This window comes from Podarcis tiliguerta (assembly GCF_965153285.1).
Source record: "Podarcis tiliguerta genome assembly, chromosome: 16".
Classification (NCBI taxonomy): domain Eukaryota; kingdom Metazoa; phylum Chordata; class Lepidosauria; order Squamata; family Lacertidae; genus Podarcis; species Podarcis tiliguerta.
In genome coordinates this window covers 20,322,205-20,342,158 of record NC_139549.1, presented here as the reverse complement: position 1 = coordinate 20,342,158, position 19,954 = coordinate 20,322,205, and positions in this window count along the sequence as shown.

The following is a 19,954-nucleotide window of genomic DNA, read 5'->3' as shown; positions in this document are numbered from 1 at the left end:
GAGGAGCTGAGGCTCCAATACTTTGGCCACCTCATGAGAAGAGAAGACTCCCTGGAAAAGACCCTGATGTTGGGAAAGATGGAGGGCACAAGGAGAAGGGGACGACAGAGGACGAGATGGCTGGACAGTGTTCTTGAAGCCACCAGCATGTCTGACCAAACTGCGGGGGGCAGTGGAAGGCAGGAGTGCCTGGTGTGCTCTGGTCCATGGGGTCACGAAGAGTCGGACACGACTAAACAACAACAACAGGAGGAGTCACATTCACAAGCTTCCATGGACTTCTTCAGATCTATGCTATGGTTAGTGTTGGACTAGGACTAAGGCAGTGATGGCTAAACTTGGCCCTCCAGCTGTTTTGGGACTACAACTCCCATCATACCTAGCTAACAGGACCAGTGGTCAGGGATGATGGGAATTGTAGTCCCAAAACAGCTGGAGGGCCGAGTTTGGCCACCACTGGACTAAGGGGACCCAGGTTCGAATCTACTCTTGGCTATGAAACCCAGTAGATGACTGCTGGGATAAGGTGGGATGAAAACTTGCCATAACGTTAAGGTACCTCCTGCATACCTCTCATATCCTCCACCATGGAATATACAAGTCACGTTCTCTGCAAATGTATAGTTCTCCCATTGGGGCTTAGTTCGGCTGGAAATTAGAACATACAAAATCCTGCAAACAGTTTGATGTTCACTGCCACCTAGTCACCGAAGCGATCATCTCATGAACACTTGTAAATAAGCCTTCTTGCAATCAATCAAGTTCACTTACAAGTAACCAGGGATCAGGTGGTGATTTGTTCTTTTCATTTATTTAGAATGTTTTAAAGCTGCCTTTAAGTGAAGGGAAGGCAGCCTACAAAATGCAAAGCTGTACAACTGAAAGGATATAGGAATGTAGGAAGCTGCTTGCCATTGAACCAGACTCTTGGTCCCTCCAGCTCTGCAGCTCCCCAGGGTTTCAGGCAGGGAATGTTCTCAGCCCTTCCTGCAGATGCCACTGGGGTCTCTCACTTTAGCGGGTGAAACCTAATATTTGCACATTTCTTCAGTGAGGGGTCTTAAAAATATGATTTTGGGCATGAGGAATCTAAACCTACTATTATTTTTGTGGCTAGACAACGTTTAGCTTGGTAAATCTACCTCTGATGAAGAAACACATAGACTGCTTTCAGAAAGCCAACTAATTTTAATGTTACCTTTGGAAAATGTTAGGTAAACAAAATAATAAAAATAAACAACAATAATCACCATCATAATAATATATAATATAACTGCAAGTACTTGGCAATCCCATCATCCCTGACCACTGGTCCTGCTAGCTAGGGAACATGGGAGTTGTAGGCCAAAAACGTACGGAGGGCCAAGTTTGAGGAACCCTGGTTTAGAGAGGCAGTCAGGGGTCATCTTTCATTTGATATATAATTTTACGGTATTACTCCAAAAGAAAGTGGTGCTATGAGCCATCAAACCTTGGAAATGCACTTTTTCCAAAAGGTCTCCACAATTTTGGGCTCTAGTGTATTCCAGGTGTGGTCTGACCAAGGCGGAACAGAGTGGGACTATGACTTCCCTTGATCTGGACACTATACTTCTGTTGATGCAGCCTAGAATAGCATTAAGCCCTTTTCTTCCATTCTCGCCATTCTTGCAACAAACTCGACACTCTCATTCACGTGTGCATTTGATGAAAAAAACCCTCTAATTTTTCCACCAGCAAATTGGGGGGGGGGGGGACGGGTGGGTGGAATTTAGGTGTGCAGGATAGGGGAGATATGATGTGAGACTGAGGCAGAGCATTCTCTTTCCTGCCATTTCCCCACACCTCAGGAGCAAAAAGCAGCCAGTGGCCGCCGGTTCAATACTTATTCCCAAGGACAAGGCAGCCTAGGAACTGACAGCAGATCTTAACTGACAGCCATATGGGTGAGTCCGGGACAGTGCCATGTTTCTTGTGATACAAAAGCATAATAAATATGTGTGTGTTTTATAAGGCTTTGGAATGGCTTTTTAGTAGAATGGGAGTTATTTTCCTTGCCCGGAGATCAGATCTATCCAGCCCAGGCACAGCTTGGCAACTTAAGCACTGAGCCTGGCAGGAGCGCCAACTTGAATAAAATATTGATGGGGTGGGGGCAGGTAAGCCCTGCCCTGTGTAATTGATCACAAAATGCAGCACCCACACACCATTTGAATGGCAATACCTATCAATTTTGGGGGGCCCTCAAATATTTTATTGGGGTGTGTGATGTGAAGGGACCTTGAACCCTAGGAGTTGGCTGCTCTGGAGCCTGGCAGCTGGATTGCTCACAGGAGCAGGGAGCAGGTTAAGAAGAAGAAGAAGAGTTTGGATTTGATAGCGCGCTTTATCACTACCCGAAGGAGTCTCAAAGTGGCTAACATTCTCCTTTCCCCTCCTCCCCCACAACAAACACTCTGTGAGGTGAGTGGGGCTGAGAGACTTCAAAGAAGTGTGACTGGCCCAAGGTCACCTAGCAGCTGCATGTGGAGGAGCGGAGACGCGAAACCGGTTCCCCAGATTACGAGACTACCGCTCTTAACCACTATACCACACTGGCTCTCCCCGCAGGAACTGCCCTGCATTTATGGTCATCTCACCAGCAGCTGATGCCCCTTGAGACTCATGGAGCTGAAGGCTGAAGGCCCAACAACAGGCCGAGCCACAGCCAACAGCAGATGGAGAAGAGTAATTCTAGTTTGTCCCCATCTGACTCCCTGCTGAGTTCTAGAGAAGCAACACTGAGACTAAATAGGAAGAGGAGGAAGCTGACAGCCCCAGCCACCTCTTGGACGTGTTGAAGGCAAATTGAGGTTGGTGGGACAATGGCCTGCTTGCCTTAACGGATCAACCTCCACGGTTCATCTTAAGGCAAAACAACAGCTGCGGCCAAAATATGCCTCCACATAGTATCTGATCTCAAAACAGGAAGCCTGTGAACAGAGGGAAGGGGGAGCCACGACTCAGCACTTTCAAAAGGTGATCATGAAACCTTTTTAGGATTATTATACTACAACGGTTTACTCTTACTTCAGTGCACAGCTTGGTTTCGTTTTCTTTTCTGCTCTACCGCAAAAAAAAAAAAAAGTTGCTTCCTAACGTGTGCAAGCACAAATGATATTTTAGAGGCACAGTCAGAGCACGAGGGATTTGGTGGATATTTGCACGCTGCTAGTGTTTATGCCCTGTGCTTTATTTTTGGAGGGAGTCTTAGGGACATCACAGGCACTAGCCAACTGGTGCTGTGCACAGCGAGCTTTTGCTGCTAACCTGCAAAATGGATTTCCTCCCCCTTTGTTTTAGAGCAGTCTGGCACTCCCTGCTTTTCGGTCCCCAGTGCATCGTCTTCACATGAGCAAGATAATTGACAACACTTTGGTTTGCTGTAACATCTTCTAGGAGACTCCGACTCAAGGATGAAATGTAACCCTCAGACTCATAAAGCAGGGCTGGTAACCTCTAGCCAACAGGCCTCATTAGAGTTAGCACGGCTCCCTACGTGGCCTGTGAGGCTGTTTCCCCCAAATGACCCCCATCTGCCCCCCATCTGATGTTATATGTGATGTCAGGTGTGGGAAGCAGGTAGGGAAACAGCTGTCAGGGAATAATCAGTGCACTCCTAATTGCAATGCACTCCCAATTGTTCCTTGTCAAGGGAGGCCTCCTGTCACCACTGGATAACCAAACTCTGATCATAAGGAATTTGTGTAAGATCAAATTGTTAAACCATTCCTTCATATTGACCCTGCTTTCAAACTCTCTCAGGCAGTACAATCCTATGCATACTTACTCAGAACCAAGTCCCTCTGAGTTCAACAGGGTTTCCACTTGAGTAAAGAATTAATGGGATTGCAGCTTAACAGCTTCTCCACACTTTTGTGTGTGTGCATGCGTGTGTTATCAAGTTAGACTTTCTAACTAAAATGTGTCATCCAGACATTAAAAGTTTCAGGAATTCACAGTGCAGGCTTACTGCCATCCCCTAGATGACCTGCTTATTGAGTGTTCATTGTGATTTGCTTGTACAGTGGTACCTCGGGTTAAGTACTTAATTCGTTCCAGAGGTCTGTTCTTAACCTGAAACTGTTCTTAACCTGAAGCACCACTTTAGTTAATGGGACCTCCCGCTGCCGCCACGCCGCCGGAGCACGATTTCTGTTCTTATCCTGAAGCAAAGTTCTTAACCTGAAGCACTATTTCTGGGTTAGCAGAGTCTGTAACCTGAAGCGTATGTAACCCGAAGCGTATGTAACCCGAGGTACCACTGTACAAAGCTTATGGGGAGGTTAGACTAAAGTCTGTTATTTCTTGAGCTATTGTTCTGATTTGGTTGGAAGACAATTAAACAAGAGGATACCAGGGATTGGGCAATCCTGGAGGTATCTGGGACTCAAATTGTTCAGGGCCTTGTAAATTAATTCAAGAACCTGGAACCTAGCAGTGAACGTATCAATGAAAACAGCATGTAGATCTTGGAGACCAAACAATGGGTACACTTGGAGAGGGACATAATCAAAAACAACCCCACCAGAGCTTACCCACTCCTCCAAAACAAACTAAGGAAAATCCCCACAACACTAAACAGGAAGGAAAAAATAGGCAAACTGTCCCCATCCCCATCTCCTGGCTCACCACCCACTATTCCACCCCGCAGCACAAAACCTCCAGATAAAAACCTGGTAAGGCAAAGGCCTACGCTGCCTAAAAGACTTCTACAAAAATAACAAACCCATACCAACACAAGAAATACAAGACAAACTAGTGGACACTCAAATACCCTGGCTAACACACCACCAGCTACATGTCTTCTTAAATAATCCAGCAGTAAAATCAGCAGCCACTAGACCAATGACCACCTTTGAAAATCTTCCAAGAGCAAAGGGACACGGCAAGGCAGTGGCGTAGCGTGGGGGGTGCAGGGGGGGCCGGCCACACCGGGCGCAACATCTGGGGGGGGGTGCGCTCACACTCGCAGCTCTCTGCCCTTACCTGGCTCACTCACTCTCTCTCACTGCAGTGCTGGCTGTGCGAATCCGATCCGAGCCGCCGGGTCACCGCCCACTGTGGAGGGGAGGGTGCCAGGCGTGCGGTGCGGTGCGGAGAGAGAGTGAGGGACTATCTGGGGGAGGGACAGTGCAGCGGGGGGGCCCCGCAAATTACTTGCCTTGCCCCGGGTTAGGGGGCGCAAATTACTTGCCTTGCCCCGGGTGCTGACAACCCACGCTACGCCACTGCGGCAAGGGGATGGTGTCCACAATCTATAAAAACCCCACAAAACCCTTTGACACAATCAAAAGACAATGGGAGGATGACATAGGCTATGAAATGAACCATACCCCAATTGACTAGATTGTGGTCTAAATATCCCTTTAAATCCATATCAGCAAAAAGAAAAGAACTCACTCTGAAACTTACTTACAGATGGTATTTAACACCATGGAAACTGGTACTGATATGCCCAGGAACCTCACCAAAATGCTGGAGAGGCTGCAGCTCCACAGGCACATACCTGCACATGTGGTGGGAATACCCCCAAATCCAGCCCTTCTGGACAACAGTCCTACAAGAAATAAGCAAAATAACTAAACAGTTATTAGAAGACACTCCAGAACTGGCCCTACTAAATATCTTCCAAGATAATAATGCCCAGCCACAGTATAAAGAGCTCACAATCCACCTATTCTCAGCAGCCAGAAACATCATAGCCAGACACTGGAGAGACCCGTTAGGAGTAAACATGGACCAATGGTATCAAACTGTATTGGAAACAGCCTTATTAGAAAAATTAACCAATAGACTAAAACTGGCACAGGGACAAATAGAAAAAGGTGCTTTCACTCCAGTGCTGCTCCCCTTTATCACATACACAACCCAACAAGACAACAACAAGAACCCACTGACAGCATTTGAATCAATATGGCTGACCTGACCCACGATATGGCTGATCCCCCTAACAAAACTCACTGCAGCCCACTAAAGATAACCAACCACGCCCTGGGCCCCCACAACCTCTCTCACTACCAAGAAAGATGTATGTGTATGTATGCATGCATATGCCTACATATGCATGTGTGTGTGTGTGTGTGTGTGTACATATTCATATAAAATGAATGAATAGAGAACCCACTCAAGTGGTGCTGGCATAAAACCCCACAAACATACTAAATACTACCACCCCAATCCCCTCTCCCCCTTCTCTATTCTGCTTTTCTTCTTTCCCCACCTTATTCTGTATAATGTCTCACATCAAATGTAAAAAAGGGCTTTATGGCTTGAGAAAAGACAATGCACATTTTTTTGTGAACCATGAAAATCTATTCTTCTCCCCCAGTTTAAATATTTATTGAAATTTATAGATAGCATACACAATATACCAAGATGAAAACAATCATGTACTAATAATCTTATATATGTTTGCAAAAATCAAATTTAAATCAAATTTATGCAATCTCTTTTTTCCTATCTTTTTGCTAACATAGAACAGACTTCCTATCATTTCCCGACGCATATAACCTTTCTGGTGATGAATGTACTTATCATTATTACCTTACTCTATCTGCACTTTCTAATACTTTCTTACAACAATTCATACCTTTTTGCTTGTTTCTTAACAGTTCGTTTAGACAAGGGTCATTCAAACACTGCCATAGATATTGTACCGCTGTTATTCTGTAGACATCTCTTATACATATCCCATTTTTGAATGAATGATTGTCGTGTATTACCTCTTAGCCTGTTAGTCAATTGCGCCATTTCTGCATATTCCAGTAATTTGCACTGCCAATCTGATAAGGTTGGAACTTTTCCCCCTTTCCAATTCATTGTGACCAGTATACAGGCTGCAGAACCATGAAAATCTTTAATAAAATTTATTATTATTATTATTTAAAAAACAACAACCATACAGATGCATTACATTAAGAACACAAGACGACCCAGATTGTCGCCAGATTCTGTGCACAGATCTGTAGACGCAGACCACCCCCTGATTCAATCTAGTTTGTTAAGAAAATTCCCAAACTCAGATCCACAGGCGACTCTGAGTCATTTCTCTAAAGCTGTCTATCTTAAAGTTTTTATGTGTTTATATGCCTATCGCATTTTTAAACTTAAAATCCATTGTTGTATATTGTTTTAAATGTTTGTTTTGCTGTTGGGATTGTAGTTCCATTTGTATTTCACAAGCTGGTCTCTGACCGTAATAAATTTCATGTCATGTCGTTACATTAAGAAAAGAACAGAGAACATAAGACGAGCCTCTTGGCCTGTGCTGGTCCCGGGGGTAAGGTACCTTGGGTGTAGCAGAGTCCACACGAAGAGGGGCAAGGTCCGAGGCAGAGTGCCGGGCGGTGAACAGGAACGCTGGAACAGGAGGCTGTGCAGGGAACAGGAACACCGGATGGTCGGGGACAGGAGGCCGAGCAGGGAACAGGAGTACCGGATAGTCAGGAACAGGAGGCCGAGCAGGGATCAGGAACGCAGGAAGGTCCGAAGCCAACAACGACGTTGCTCCCGCAACCTGGGGCCGGGCTGACTGGGCTTTTATCCTCTTCTAAGGCCAGGGGCGGTCCCGGCCCCCAGGAGCCCCGCCTCCTCTGGCCTTAAGGCGAGCACTCCTCCTGGGGGCAACCAGTTCCCTTCGCCTCTCTGCTCTAAACCTCTGCAGATCAGGAGAGGCCGAAGGGTTACTGGGCCCTGGAGGAGGCTCACCTGTGGCCACTGAGTCGTCAAGCCTCTCTGGGGCCAGAAGGGCTTCACCTGGGGCCAGCTCCTGATGCACTGCCACAGGTGCAGGCTCTTCAGCATCTAGGCCTTGCCCCAGTTCAGCCGGCCCTGGAGGCGGGGACTCCTGTGCAGGCCGGGATTCCTCTGTTTCATCCTCCGAATCGGAATCCCAGGCCATCACACCATCCCCCCTCCCAGGCCCCCCCCTCAACCGAGGGTCCGGACCCGGCTTGCCGGGGTACGTCGCATGGAACTCTCGGAGGCAGGCAGGTGCGTGGACGTTGGCCGCAGGTTCCCAGGAACGGTCCTCCGGTCCGTACCCCTTCCAGTCAATGAGATACTGCAGCTTTCCCCTGCGGTATCGGGAGTCCAGGATGCGTTCCACCTCGTACTCAGGCTCTCCCCGAACCAACACTGGCTGCGGTCGGGGACGGTTCGGGTGGAACTCGTCGGGTGGGGCCACCGGACTCAAAAGGGACCTGTGGAAGACCGGGTGAACCTTCAGGGTTGCGGGTAACCGGAGACGAAATGCCACAGGAGAGACTTGGTCTACGATAGGGAACGGGCCGGTGAAGCGGGCGTCCAACTTCCGCGAAGGTCGAGAGGGGTGGAGGTGGCGAGTGGAGAGCCAAACCAGGTCACCGACGCGAAGTTCCGGCCCCACCTGGCGGTGGCGGTCGGCCTGGGCCTTGTACGCTTCCTTGGCCTGGTGCAGTTGCTCCACCAAAAGCTGTTGCTGGGACTGGAGCTCTTGAAGCCACTCCGTCACCGCCGGGACTGCGGATGTCGGCAGCACCTCTGGAAACAGCCGTGGATGATAACCATAACTGGCCTGGAACGGGGTCTGCTGGGTGGACGCATTCACCGCGTTATTGTAGGCGAACTCCGCCAATGCCAGGTGGTCGACCCAGTCATCCTGCTGGTAGCTGCAGTAACACCGGAGGTACTGCTCCAGCACCGCGTTCGCCCGTTCCGTCTGGCCATCGGTCTGTGGGTGATAGGCTGACGAGAGGCAGACCTCCGTCCCGAGGGTCTGGTGTAGTGCTTGCCAGAACCGGGATGTGAACTGAACGCCCCGGTCGGACACCACGCGCTCAGGTAGGCCATGCAGGCGGAAGACATGCTGAAGGTACAGCTGAGCAGTTTCCTTGGCTGTGGGTACAGATGGACAGGGAGCGCAGTGCACCATCTTGGTGAAATGGTCGGAGAAAACCAGAAGGCAGGTACAGCCACGAGACGAGGGTAAGTCCACTACAAAGTCCAACGAAACCGTGTGCCAAGGGTGCGGTGGAACTGGCAATGGCTGAAGTAGGCCGGGGGGTCGCCCGGTAGGTCCCTTAGCGCGCCGGCAGACATCACAACCAGCAACGTAGCGAGCCACGTCAGCCTTCAGGCGGGGCCACCAAAACTCTCGACTGACCAGATGGGTGGTCCGATACCGTCCAAAGTGCCCCGCTGCTGGGGCATCATGGGCCATCCGGAGAACCTCCAGCCGTAGTGGCCCTGGCGGGATGTACAGACGACCGTGGTGCAGCAGAAGGCCCTGATGCAGGACCAGCCCCGGATACTGTGGGCTGGACCCTTCAGCCAGCTCCCGGAGTCGTTCCTGGGCCCAAGCGTCGACCCGCTGCTGTTCCCGCACCCGAACCTGCAGTGGCTGCGCCTCCTGGGTGGCCAGGAATGCAGCCGGAGGTAGGATCGTGGTGGGTTCTGCTTGCTGTACCGTGTCTGCGTTGTCTTCAGGTTTCCGGGACAGGGCATCCGCCTTCTGATTCTGAGAGCTAGGGATGTAGCGGATCCGGAACTGGAACCGGGAAAAGAACAACGCCCACCGGATCTGTCTTTGGTTCAGCTTGCGGGTGGTCTGGAGGTACTCCAGGTTCCGGTGGTCGGTTCTCACCTCCACCGGATGTCGTGCCCCCTCAAGATGGTGGCGCCAGACCTCAAAGGCTACCTTGATGGCCAGTAGTTCCCGCTCCCACACAGTATAGTTACGCTCCGCTGGTAGGAGCTGGCGGGAATAGAAGGCACAGGGTAAGAGTGGCGCTTCAGGACCAATCTGTTGAGACAAGACGGCACCGAGAGCCGTACTGGAAGCGTCGGTCTCCACCACAAAGGGTCGAGAGGGGTCAGGATGTTGTAAGATTGGTGCCCTCTGGAAACAGGCCTTCAACCCCTGAAACGCCTCCTCTGCCTCCTTGTCCCAGGAAAACGGCGTCTTTGGGCGCAGTAGCCGGGTCAACGGGGTGGTGCGATGAGCATAATCAGCGATGAAGGTCCGGTAGTAATTGGCGAACCCCAGGAAACGCTGTAGGTCCTTGCGGTTCCGGGGTGCCGCCCATTCTTGAACCGCTGTCACCTTCCCCGGGTCCATTTGCACCCCATCTGGAGAGAGCCGGTGACCAAGGAAGTCCACAGTCCGCTGATGGAACTCGCACTTGCTGAGCTTTGCGTACAAACGGTGCTCACGCAAGCGCTGCAGCACGGTCCGGACATGTCCCTCATGGCGGGCCGGGTCACGGGAGTAAATCAGTATGTCATCCAAATACACCACCACGTACTTGTCTAACAAGTCCTGAAACACGTGGTTGATGTAGCGTTGAAACACAGCAGGCGCGTTGCACAAACCGAAAGGCATAACCAAATATTCGAACTGCCCGTACCGGGTCCCAAACGCTGTCTTCCACTCATCCCCGGCTCGGATCCGAATCAAGTTGTAGGCCCCCCGGAGGTCCAGCTTGGTGAACACCTGTGCCCCTTGCACCCGCTCCAGCAGCTCCGAGATAAGGGGCAAGGGGTACCGGTCTGGGACGGTAATTTTGTTCAGGGCTCGGTAATCATGGCAAGGGCGGAGTTCCCCACATTTCTTCTTAACAAAAAGCACCGGTGCCGCGGTGGGCGAGGTGGACGGCCTAATGAACCCACGCTCCAGGTTCTTGCGCAAGAAGTCCTGCAAAGCCTCGCGCTCTGGCTCTGTTAGGGAATATAAGCGACTCACTGGTAAAGGCGCTCCGGGTTGGAGGTCTATGCCGCAGTCAAAAGGCCGATGCGGCGGCAGCTGGTCTGCCCCCCGTTCCTCGAACACGTCCTGGTAGTCCTGGTACACGGCTGGGAGCGTGGGTGCTGCCTCCTCTGAGGGCGCGGACGCCAGCGTTCCGGATTGAGCATGGGAACATGGGACTGGGAAGTGCACGGTCCGTTTGACCCAGTCAATCTGAACGTTGTGGGCTTCCAGCCAGTCCATCCCGAGCACCAGGGGGAAGCGGGGCATAGAGGCAATGTCCAAAGTTCGCAACTCCCGGTGCTGCTGGAGACACAGGACCAGAGGCTGGGTCTCCTGAGTAACGGCACCTGACCGCAGAAGTCGTCCGTCAATCGCTTCCACCTGGACCGGTACTGGCTTGTTCCGAAGTGGCACCTGATGATGGGCGGCAAAAGCAGCGTCCATATAGGAGCGGGTTGCCCCTGAATCTACCAAAGCATGGGTGAGGATCCAGGGCCCACCTGGAGGGTATAAACGTACCGAAACCATAAGATGTTGCAAGTCCATTGGTGCGGGCCCATTCTGTACGGTTTGGGACCCCCGGTAGCTAGGGCCATCAGCTACTGGGGTTGGCGGTTTCCCTGCGGCTGGCGTTTCTCAGGGCAGGACCGAGCGAAGTGTCCACTTCCGCCACAGTAAAGACAGAGATTTCCATCCCGACGCCGCGCCTTCTCTGCGGGGGAAAGGCGTGGCCGCACTGCCCCGAGCTGCATAGGCTCCTCCGTTAAATCAGTTGTGACCGTGGGGCTGCCAGAAAAAGCTGGTGCCGTGAACTGGAAGTGTCGGCGACCCCGGGCCTGACGACGATCCTCCAACCGGTCGTCTATTTGTAGACTCCGTTGAATGAGAGTGTCCAGCGTGGTGGGGCGTTCCATTGTGGCCAACTGGTCCAGTACCTCGTCCGAAAGCCCTTCGAGATACTGGTCCCGCAGTGCCGAGTCATTCCAGGTCAAGTCCTGTGCCAACAGCCGAAACTCCGTGGTATATGTGGCCACCGTGGACTTGCCCTGTTTCAAATGCCGAATCGCCCGGTTGGCTTGACTCTCTTTCTGGGGGTTGCCGAACGCGGCCTCCAAACGATTGCAAAACCCCGTATAGTCTGCCAGCAAGGGGGAGTCTTGCCTGAGTAGCGGCAACGCCCACTTGGCCGCCTGGTCCTTTAACAAGCTAATCAAAAAGTGCACCTTGGTACGGTCGTCAGGAAAGTTCCGGGCTCGCCCCTGAATATACAGTTTGGCCTGGGCCAGGAACATGGGAAAGCTGGCCGGGGCTCCATCAAATTTCTCAGGCAAAGCCACCGGGTACTTGCCCGGAGCCGGGGCGTCGGCCCCAGGAGCCGGTAGGGCTTCCAAGCGTTGCTGAAGTGCCTCAACCGCGTCACTGAGCTGCTGCACGGTGTGAGACAAGGCCTGGTTCTCCTGGGCCAAAGCCACCAGTGCAGCCGCCTGTTCAGCCATGGCCTCTGGCTCTTCCCGAACGCACCCCTACGAAGGGGGAGTGCGGGAGGTGGCGGGAGCAAACTGTGCTGGTCCCGGGGGTAAGGTACCTTGGGTGTAGCAGAGTCCACACGAAGAGGGGCAAGGTCCGAGGCAGAGTGCCGGGCGGTGAACAGGAACGCTGGAACAGGAGGCTGTGCAGGGAACAGGAACACCGGATGGTCGGGGACAGGAGGCCGAGCAGGGAACAGGAGTACCGGATAGTCAGGAACAGGAGGCCGAGCAGGGATCAGGAACGCAGGAAGGTCCGAAGCCAACAACGACGTTGCTCCCGCAACCTGGGGCCGGGCTGACTGGGCTTTTATCCTCTTCTAAGGCCAGGGGCGGTCCCGGCCCCCAGGAGCCCCGCCTCCTCTGGCCTTAAGGCGAGCACTCCTCCTGGGGGCAACCAGTTCCCTTCGCCTCTCTGCTCTAAACCTCTGCAGATCAGGAGAGGCCGAAGGGTTACTGGGCCCTGGAGGAGGCTCACCTGTGGCCACTGAGTCGTCAAGCCTCTCTGGGGCCAGAAGGGCTTCACCTGGGGCCAGCTCCTGATGCACTGCCACAGGTGCAGGCTCTTCAGCATCTAGGCCTTGCCCCAGTTCAGCCGGCCCTGGAGGCGGGGACTCCTGTGCAGGCCGGGATTCCTCTGTTTCATCCTCCGAATCGGAATCCCAGGCCATCACATGGCCAAAGGCAGCTCAGCATCCTGGTCTCAGAGTCTGTGGGAAGTCCCAAAATGGACCAGAGCACAGGAGCACTCTCTCCTCCTGCGGATTCTAGCAACTTGCATTGAGAAGCATTGTGATCTCCAGTGGTGGAGGAAGAGAATAGTCATCATGGCCAATTGTTGTTGTTTAGTCATTTAGTCGTGTCCGACTCTTCGTGACCCCATGGACCAGAGCACACTTCTGTCTTCCACTGCCTCCCACAGTTTGGTCAGGCTCATGTTTGTAGCTTCGAGAACACTTTCCGACCATCTCGTCCTCTGTCGTCCCCTTCTCCTTCTGCCCTCCATCTTTCCCAACATCAAGGTCTTTTCCAGGGAGTCTTCTCTTCTCATGAGGTGGCCAAAGTATTGGAGCCTCAGCTTCACGATCTGTCCTTCCAGTGAGCACTCAGGGCTGATTTCCTTAAGAATGGATAGGTTTGATCTTCTTGCAGTCCATGGGACTCTCAAGAGTCTCCTCCAGCACCATAATTCAAAAGCATCAATTCTTCGGCAATCAGCCTTCTTTACGGTCCAGCTCTCACTTCCATACATCACTACTGGGAAAACCATAGCTTTAACTATACGGACCTTAGCAATGGCCAATAGCCATTGATCTCCCTCTTTCCACGAAGCCAGTATTATTGCACTATAAAATCAGGGTGTAAATATTAAACTGAATTTTAAAAAATGCTTCCAAGAACGTGCGTATCGGACAGCATTGCATGCACCCCCCAAGCGCATACAAATTGTCACGCGGGCCTTTTAAAGGAAACGAAAATTGCAAACAGACGAGAAAATGTGGTGAACTGAATTTAAGGTTGGTGTGGTGATGGGAAATTGAAATTGACGGGTGCCTCCATCCCTACTTGAACCCAAGCACACCGGCACAGTTGAAAGGAATCTCAGCCCAGCATGGAGCCAGAGGAGCAAAGCGAAGGATATTTTGCGAACGGTGGAAAAGCAGGCAGGTGTCACGCTGAAAAGCCTTGCGTTCCCTTCAGTCGGCAGAAGGCTGTCAGCTGCTGGGGACCAAACGCAATCGTGTCAGGAGCGCACCCATCGCCTGGCATACGACGGAGCCTGCCTTGTGCTGCGGGAAGGAGCCAGTTGCTTGCCTCTCCAGACAGATTCCAAAATTAGATTCAAAACACAGCCAAGAGCTGGTATCAGAGGAAAGATTGCTTCATTCCAGAACAACTTAGCACATGTTAAGCCTGCGCAGCCTGGTGGGTGGCTGAGCAAAGGCCCAGCAGGTGGTGCTTACCTTTTCAAAATAAGGAGGGAGAAGATGAAAAGTTGCAGCAGCGTCCTAAGCGAAGGATATATAAATGAACAGCTACCATTGCTGCAAATGCTCAGTTACCCACCCCTTTTGAATTCTGAAAAAGGCTCCCTCACCCCAATACAGTTAAGTACTTAATTCGTTCGGGAGGTCCATTCTTATCCTGAAACTGTTCTTAACCTGAAGCACCACTTTAGCTAATGGGGCCTCCTGCTGCCGCCACACAATTTCTGTTCTCATCCTGAAGCAAAGTTCTTAACCCGAGGTACTATTTCTGGGTTAGCAGAGTCTGTAGCCTGAAGCATATGTAACCTGAAGCATATGTAACCCGAGGTACCACTATACATCTACAGGGATCATCTACACTTATCTTTTACTCTGTGTTTTTTGGGTACAGGTCTGGGCTTTTCAGGTCTGTGTCTGAGTGGTGTGGGGGGGTTTTTTGGTGTGTGTTTTTTTTACCCAGCACTTTCTCTAGGAAATCCTGCATTTTCCCACTGAATCAGTATGTCCAAATCCTTGAATGCACTTGTTGGCCTAACATTCTGTCTGAAATGGACTGAATTGACTGCACGGCACCAAGTACAGGTAACGTTCTCCATTCATTCAATGTACTCAGTGTGTACTGTGTTCGCTCTGTACTTACCAAGGTGCTAGGACATGGGTAGGCAAACTAAGGCCCGGGGGCCGGATCTGGCCCAATCATCTTCTAAATCCGGCCCTTGGACAGTCCAGGAATCAGCGTGTTTTTACATGAGTAGAATGTGTGCTTTTATTTAAAACGCATCTCTGGCTTATTTGTGGGGCATAGGAATTCGTTCATCCCCCCCCCAAAAAAATAGTCTGCCCCCCACAAGGTCTGAGGGACAGTGGACCGGCCCTCTGCTGAAAAAGTTTGCTGACCCCTTTGCTAGGAGGAAGCCAAGATGACTCCAGTTGTCAGATTCAGGTTTTCTGGTGCAGATAGCTCTTGACAAGGCTAGACTGTCTGCATCTACAGGTGGCATGTATTTGTCTGTGAAATTTTCCCTTTGAGATTGTCATTTCCAGGAAAATGAACTGTCGGATTCCTGCACTTTCTAAAACAGCACTGTCTAGACCTAATGGAAGATAATGCCTTTCAAGTCAGAAACGAGGGCTTTCTTATAGATTTTATGACGGCACGGGTATGCAGATTTGTGGAAACTCTTGACAGTGAAACTTAACAAAGACATCAAGAAATGCAAGGGACTTCAAAGAAGAACTAGATAATAAGATGATCAGATATATTAGGTTGTTGAGAAAGAAGAGTTATTTGGTTTGGTTGACTTGGCTCTTCAACTTGCGAAATAAATTCAAGCCAGTCTAAAAGTGCATTTTGCTCATCTCACATCATCGTAGAGAGACCAGCAAACCTAGAGCAGTTGTCACGGAGAAACAAAAATGTTGCCTGACCCCACCTCACCTCAGAGTTCCCTAGCTCTAGAATTGAAACTAGTGTTGCCAACTAACCAGGGAAAAGGTCCCCCTACTGCTTTGCAGTTTAATGTGCAATCTGACACCCAAAATGCAGGTTAAGTTTTTCAGGGCAATTAGTTAAACATTATTACCTGTCAATATCAGGGCACAGGAGCAGGAGACGGTTGAATATCTGGCAATCTTCTCTGCAACCCAACTCTACAGTTCACCTTTTCCAAGGCCAATACGATTCAAGCTTTGAAACATAGGACCTGGGCATAGGACAACTCCTTCTGTTGTGTGTTTATGATAACAGTGGAAGCTTCTCGCTTTCAGCTTAAGACTGCAAATCGATGTACGGCTGCAGCCAGAGTGGGAAGGGTTAGCCACCACCACCCATCCTCACACTAGGGTCAGCATGCATTTTTAACAACTTGCACTTGAAGGCACAGATAATTAGCCAACCTATTTAAGTGAGAGGCGAAAGGATTTCTTTGCACAAGGGGGCATTTTGCACAGAATGACCTGGCCTCACTCCACACCCAAAGGAACAAGCTCAGTGGCAGAGCAGGCAAAACACCTCAGGTTCTCCAGATAGGACACCTAAAGGAACAGCAGTACGTATGATCATCCAAAGCGTGGGAGAAGAGAAACCTCTTAAAGGATGTCAGTGATGGAACTGGGTTGGTCTCGCTTGAGAAAGCATTTTGCAGGCAGGGGACCACAACCAAAAAGGCCCTCTCCTTTGTTGCCACCCTCCAAACCTCTCTCAGAGGGGCACCTGGAGAAGGCTTTTCTGATAAAGAAAGCAGAATCTGGGCAAGAGAGGCGTTCTGCACGATACTGGGCTTTGTAGGTTCAACCAAGCACTTTGGGTTGCAATCCGAAACAGCTGAAAGGCGCCCAGCCAGCAAAAGCTGGGATAATCACATTCACAGCCACTGCAAATTGCTGAAAGGTACCCACTTTGTGCCCATGCAGAACCACAGCCATTTTTCATTTTTACCAGGAGCTCAGGCTGTAGGGCCTTTCAGTCTCTTGACCCTTTGCTCCTAGATCTCTATGGTTAAAATTTTGCTAGCCAGGACTGCAGAACCAGGGAAGCGAGGTCACTTTAGCCAGAGAAAAACTGGGACATCGTTCTAATGGCGACATCCTTGCGTTACTTGCTGTGGAGGGAGAGATCATGTGGGTCCAGTGCTCCATTAGATCTCTAAAAGAAAGCCAGAACCCTCCTCGAAATTCCAATGGAATTAATAATTCTACTAGCCCTCTAGGCAGACGATGGGCTTGTTGAGTCATGGTTATCCAGTGTCAAACACACAGTTATGAGCTTGCCTGCGATGAGGAAGGTCTTCTTTGCCAAGAACTTATTTATTAAGAATAGGTTCCCAGATGGTGATCAGGTTGAGCAGGGCGAACTCCTGAACATTATGGAATGGAGCCGGGCATGTGTGTGTGTGTGAGCGCATATGTAATAGCTGACCTTGGGACTTTAAGCTAGCTTCCTTGTTTCCTTAGGAAGGAGAGCCTGGCGGGTGAAGTGTGTTATTCCCCTGGAAACAGCCAATCAGGTAACACATCATACACAGCCGTATGCTGAACACACAATTCTTGGCATGAGGACTAGAGACTTGGCTCATAAAACCTAGTGCAGTTCAGGATGTAAAAAACCAAAAAGGCGTATATTTAGGCAACACCGAGAAATCATTCTGCATTAATTCAGGCTGTGTATATCCTCCCATTTACTCTGCGTCCAGGGTACTCTCACTGCTGGTTTGGGAAGTGGTGTAATCATCATCATCATCATCAGGGCCTTGCAGAGCCAGGCAGAGGCCCGGGCCAGGTAGATAATGTGCCCTCCCCTTTTTACCCTGGGGATAACTGAAGTCTTATAAATAAGTAAGTATATAAATATGCTGACCGAGGCCCCCTTTGGAATCGGGGGCCCGGGCCAAATGGCCCATATGCCCCCCCCCCCGTCTGGGCCTGATAATAATAATAATAATAATAATAATAATAATAATAATAATAATACTTTTATTATTTATACCCACCCACCCATCTGGCTGGGTTTTCCCACCCACTCTGCGCAGCTTCCAGCAAAATACATAAAAAATGTCAAACATGAAAAACTTCCCAATACAGAACTGTCTTCGGATGTCTTCTAACATGCAATGTTAGCCACAATCCATATCTGTCCTGTTCTTTCTTACGAAACAGAGTCAGTGTGGTGTAGTGGTTAGAGTGCAGGGAGACCATGTTTTGAATCCCACATTCACTGGGCCAGCCACTGCCTCTCAGCCCTAAAGTACCTCACAGGGTTGGGGGGGGGGTAAATGTGGAGAGGGAGAGCCATGTGCATCACCATAGGCTCCCTGGAGAAAATGATGGGATATAAATGCAGAAATAAATAAATACTGTGCTTTAATGAGTTTCCCCCAAAACTGGCTTCAATTGGAATCGAGAAATAGAATGACCTAGCTGTGTTTGAAGCCATCACTGTGCACACAGCCACTATTTTGCTCTTGAGCAATACGCCACCCCATTTCCTCCCTCTACTCCATTCAATCTAGATTCACCATCTCTGTGAGGTTTTTTTTACTTAGCAGATTTTTTTATAGAAATGGGAATATACAGACAAAATGGGAAGATAATGCAAGACGACATTTTGATGAGGATGTTGTGCAGGCACTGCTCAAATTCTGCACACATAAGCAGTGACAAGTTCACAGTAAACTGCTGTGTGGAAGCGCCCAAACAGCCCTGTGAGGTATGCTAGGCTGAGAAAGACCAACTGTCCCAAGCTGATCTCTGTGGCCAGGTGGGGATTTGAACCTTCAACTCGAAAGTCATCACCCGCCATTCTTAATGGCCACACCATACTGGTTTTCTGTTACTGTGCATATATTCTAGAGGAAACAGCACCAAACAGGTTGATCTGAAGATGCATACAATCTACTCAACTGGCCACAGTGTCCAACATTCGCTCCAAAATTCGCTCCCTGCTCCCACAAGCACTGCAGTGCTCTTCTCAATCTTTATTTGCCTTTTGTCAAACAAACCTTAACTTGTAAAGTTGCTTGTGTAACTATTTGCCCAGTGTCTTCACTTGGCTCCAATTTATATTTGTTTTCTAACTTTATTGCCGTTCGCTGAGATTTAGGAGCGGGTTGGGCATTATGTTTAAATAAATGCATTTCTGGAAGATGGAAAAAAGCAGACTATACGGATCTAAAACTATGAGTTTGTGGGGGGATCCACAAGGACTCATCTGTTGCGACCTTTAAAAATAAAAAAGTTAAGCACTGCAGATTTGATTATTAATGGTTGAACAGTAAGCTCTGAATGCCACCATCATACAAAGGAAAGGCATGAAATAAAGGCATGAAAATAAATAGTTTAAAGAAGTATACTGTACTACCACTTTCAACATTCAGGTAGATGTTTGTGTGAACCTCCCTAAGGTTCTTTAGCGGTTTTTAGAAAACAAATGAGGAACTCTATAGACCAGGTGTGATGAACCCTGGCCCTCCAGTTGTTGCAGAGATACAACTCCCATCATCACGGGTTATTGACCATGCTTGCTAGGGCTGATGGGAGCTGTAGTTCAGCAATGTCTGGCGAGCCAAAGTTTTCCCACACCTCCTGTAGATAGCACAATGTGGTTTCTGCATATCAGTTGTATGTGAAACTGGAAAGCTGAGAACTTGGGAAGTCCGTGGCCCCGGTGGGGAATCTGATTATAGAGCTAAATCTATATCAACCAACCAACCAACCAACCAACCAAATAATAAGATCTTTTATAAGCTTGCCCTTTTATAAACCCTCACTGTGCTATGGAGACCTGCAAGATGTCAACGGCAGCATCAGCTGTGATTTGCTCCGGGACCAGGGGTAGGGTGAATGGCTCCAAGTTCCACCCTGGAGAATTTCTTATGATGAACAGTTACCATCCCCATCCCCACCCCAGGGTTTTTCCAGGGTGCTGAGACTTTTTAAAGGTAAAGGAACCCCTGACCATTAGGTCCAGTCTCGGACGACTCTGGGATTGCAGCGCTCATCTCGCTTTATTGGCCGAGGGAGCCAGCGTACATCTTCTGGGTCATGTGGCCAGCATGACTAAGCCGCTTCTGGTGAACCAGAGCAGCGCACTGAAATGCCATTTACCTTCCCACCAGAGCGGTACCTATTTATCTACTTGCCATTCGTGCTTTCGAACTACTAGGTTGGCAGGAGCAGGAACTGAGCAACAGGAGCTC